We start from the raw sequence: 4,173 nt of genomic DNA on the forward strand, positions 1-4,173 counted from the left end.
TCCCACACCTGTTCCCTGAGGACTGCTCCACGGCTTCTCTTCACACAAATAAGATGATTAACAATCAAAAAATGCTTTATACAATCAGTCACAGACACACATACCAAGTAGAGGAGGGCCTCTCACCTACACAGAACCCTAGGCAAACAAATAAGGATGGAAGCTCACGCAGGTAAACATCTGGAGGAAGCCTGGGAGTTCATGTCTCACGATGGATTTCTGAAATCCAAAGTCCTCCTCAAGCAACAGCAGAATTCACAAAACATTTACACGTCTTTGAAGGTTAACTGATTTTTGAAAATTACTTGCTGGCCGCCAGGAGCAAATGAGCCAACGTTTCCAAAATCAATAGAGATATTAGTCCATGCTCCACGGCTGATCTACTGCGATGCAAAATGCGTCAAAGCAATGGTTATGCATTTAAACGGGAACAATTTACTCTTTCCCATTCCTTGGCAAAAAGAATCTCAGATGCAGGAACTATTTCTGCTGGCATATAGTATTAAACTTTTCCCCCTTTTGGACGACAGACTGGGCCAGGAGTGATGGAGAAATCCTGAGTAGGGGTACTTTCCTAACATCACTCCTCCTGACAGCTTTGCTGATGGGATGCTCAGTATTCACCGCTGATGGCAGGGAGCTGCTTTTGCACAGAAAGTTAAGTCCATAGGTCTATCCCCCAAGGAAATTTAGTACCTGGGACAAAAATACTCTGAAACATTCCATGACACCTTAAAATATGGGACCCGAAATAGACTCCCCGGTTCTCTGTAACTCAGACCCTTTTTACAGGCTCCTCAGCTGCCTTGGAGTGGGTCCAGAGGCCCACACTGTGCTAAAGGTGATGAGTGTGACCTCAGAAAAGGAGACGGAAGCACACTGGACCGAGTCAGGAGGCTGAGCTGCTTAAGTGCACGTGACTTTGGTGAATTGCCCGGCCTCTTCTCAGTTTTCTCATCTGGAAAAGCCTCCCTCATAGGGAGGTTAAGAGGCTCCAAGTAGAAAGGTTTATGAGGGTGAGAGAGTCTTGTAAACTCTCAGGAGCTAGATGAGTGCAAACATGCCCACATGTATTGTCAGGACTTCTGATTCGGAGCAGGCAGAATGATAGATCATGTTTATTGAGCTCGCTCTGTGCTGGAACCCCGGTGCCTCACATGTATTACCTCCCTGCCACAGACTGAATTGTGTTCCCCCAATTTCATAGGTTAACACCCTACCCCCAATGAACGGTATTTGGAGATGGGGTTTTGGGGAAGTAATTAGGCTTATTTATTTATTTTTAAGTCATGAGAGTGCCCTAATAAGAAAGAGACACCAAAGAGCCCTCTCTCTCTCTCTCTCTCCCCTTCCTCCTCCCGCCCCCCCCCCCCCCCCCCCCCCATGGAGGAAAGACCATGTACAGCCACAGCCACAGCCAAAAGGTGGCCATTTGCAACCCAAAGGGAGAGCTTTCATCAGACACCAAGCCTGCAGGCACCTCGAGTTTAGACTTCCAGCCTCCAGGACTGTGAGAACTGAAGTCCTGTTGTTAAGCCACTCAGTCTTGAGTATTTTATTACTGAAGTCTGAGCTAAGACACTCCCTTGATCTCCTACCATCCCTATAAGATCAGCCCTGTCATTACTGTCCTACAGATGAGAAAAAAGAAGCCCATAGAGTTTAATGAACTTGCCCAAGTGGTGGAACCAGGATTATGAATGCACAGCAGAGACCAGCCAGAGCTCACCTAAACCATTTCCCTATTTCCGGGCAAAGAGCTAAACCTCGTTTCCCAGCTCTGTTACATCCAGAGAGTTCTCTTCAGTGAAATGTATGTGAAAGTTTTCTATACCCCTCATAGGATAGGGAGGGGAAGAGAACATGGACGGTTTCCCCATTCTCTTGGTGGGGACCATGTGTAGAAGATGGCAGCACAAGAAGGGAGCAGCTTGAGTCCCTCAGTGACATTGTGAAGCAGGGCTCCTCCTTCCAACCAACCCCCACTGGTCTCGAATTTTAATAATAAGAAATTAACTGTTGCTCTGGCTGGTTTGGCTCAAATGATAGAACGACGGCCAGTGCAAAGAAGGCCCCGGGGTTCAATTCCCCTCAAGGGCACATGCCCTGGTTGCAGGCTCAATCTCCCATAGGGGGCGTGCAGGAGACAACTGATTAATGATTCCCGTCATTGATGTTTCTATTTCTCTCTCCCTCTCCTTTCCTCTCTGAAATCAACAAAAATATTTTTTTTAATCATACATAGCATTTAGTGTTGTCACTGTTTCCAATAAGACCAGATCTTTCTATACTGTATCTGCCTCTGGGCGTTAGAAAATGGGAAGGGCTTTGTCATCACTGTCATCAGTAAGCATGTATTGCACTGCGGTTGGTGCGCACTATGCAGAAGCTAATATAAATTTATTCCTCATAACAACCTGTTTGGAGGCTGGGAGGGGTGAAATAACTGGGGAACTAGGATTCAAACCCAGGTTTTTCTGGCTCAATTTTCTTTTCACCTTGGCTAAGACTAGTGAAACAAGATGGTGTTGAGAAGGGAGATTCCTGTGCAAGGGAGTGCGGTCAACCTTTCCCCATTGGTCAGAGCCCTCCAGGAAGCTCAGAAGATTCTGGTTCATGGGAGGATCTAGGGTTTCTGGCCCTGTAGGTTTATTTTATTTTATTTTATTTTATTTTATTTTATTTTATTTTTGGCCCTCTAGGTTTAGCTGAATTGGAGCAGTGGGTGGAAGAAAGGTAAAAAAGAAGAAATTCTTCTCCAAACACTTGTTTCCTTTGACCTGCTAGAGGTGAAGGAGATTAAGCTCTCAGGTTCATAAAAGGAACGAAGGGAGAATGAGGGGCCCAAGGAGACCTTTAAAAGGTCTTATCTGCTGCTCTAAGCCTTCCAGGGAAGGAGGGAAGGAACCTCTGGGGCAAAGGGGGACTAGTTGCAACTCAGATCTCAATACAGTTCTGCTTGGCTTGAGTAACAGGAGCAGTTTGATCCAAAGAGAGCAGAATCTGTCCCGGGAGAGCACCCGGATTTATCTGAGCGACTGTGTCAGGGCTAGGGTTTGGGATACAAATGGAGAACAGAATGGATGGAGCCCTGTTCGTTTAGTGCTCACAACTGTATGAGGTAAACACAACATCTTCATTCAACAGATGAGTACTCTGAAGAAGAGAGGGTTTATTTAAGTCATTTATCCAAAGACACACAGTTCCAAACTCTGTCCACCTCCTGGTGGAAAAGAGTGATTGATGCAGGGTCTGGAGAAGCACAGGCAGTGATGGCGAACCTATGACATGCATGTCAGAGGTGACACGCGAACTCATTTTTTTGGTTGGTTTTTCGTTGTTAAATGGCATTTAAATATATGAAATAAATATAAAAAATATAGTCTTTGTTTTATTATGGTTGCAAATATAAAAAAATTTCTATATGTGACACAGAGTTAAGTTAGGGTTTTTCAAAATGCTGACACGCCGAGCTCAAAAGGTTCGCCATCACTGGAGGAGCTGGATGCTGAGATTTCTGCTCCTAAGGTCCTTCTCTATAGAAATCCTGACGCAGATCCTGCAATTAGTGCTCAATGGTATGAACTACCGTTTTCGTTATATTAACGTTAAATGTGCCTTTTAAAGCTCTTCTGGTAGTCCTGCTGTCTTGATACCCCCAACTCTGGTTTCTTAATGAATGAAATACCGGACAGTAATCCCCTCCCCCAAGCAGGGATGTGTGGGCTTTGAATGCGCTGCGTCCAGGCTGCAGCGGCCCCTGGGTAATTTTGCCAGGCTGGGTGGAGGCACGTAAGGACACCCCCAGTTCCATTCTGCTCCCCGCAGGACCCAATCCTCAGGGTTAGAGGCCGGCGGAGCTCAGGGCCCTCTTCCCCGGCCGGCGCGCCCACCCACAAGGGGATCGCCAGAAGCTCAGGCGGGCGCGGGGCGCGCGGGGGAGACGCGGATGGGGTGGCGGTGCGGCCAGAAGAAGGAGGGGGTGGGTAGGGGTGCCCGGCTCAAAGGGGAACCGGAGCTGGGGATGGGGTGCAGCCAGCCGGAAGGGCAGGGGGAGGGGTGCGGGGGTACCGGGCTGGTTGGGGCCGGGGGTGGGGCCGCGCGTCCACAGCGGTCACGTGAGGAATCAGCCGGGCGCGGGGTGGGGCCCGGCTCGGGGCGGGGCTGGGGCGG

Source organism: Myotis yumanensis, unplaced genomic scaffold, assembly GCF_028538775.1.
Source record: "Myotis yumanensis isolate MYYU_CA2020_CCGP unplaced genomic scaffold, mMyoYum1.0.hap1 SCAF_5, whole genome shotgun sequence".
NCBI classification, from domain to species: domain Eukaryota; kingdom Metazoa; phylum Chordata; class Mammalia; order Chiroptera; family Vespertilionidae; genus Myotis; species Myotis yumanensis.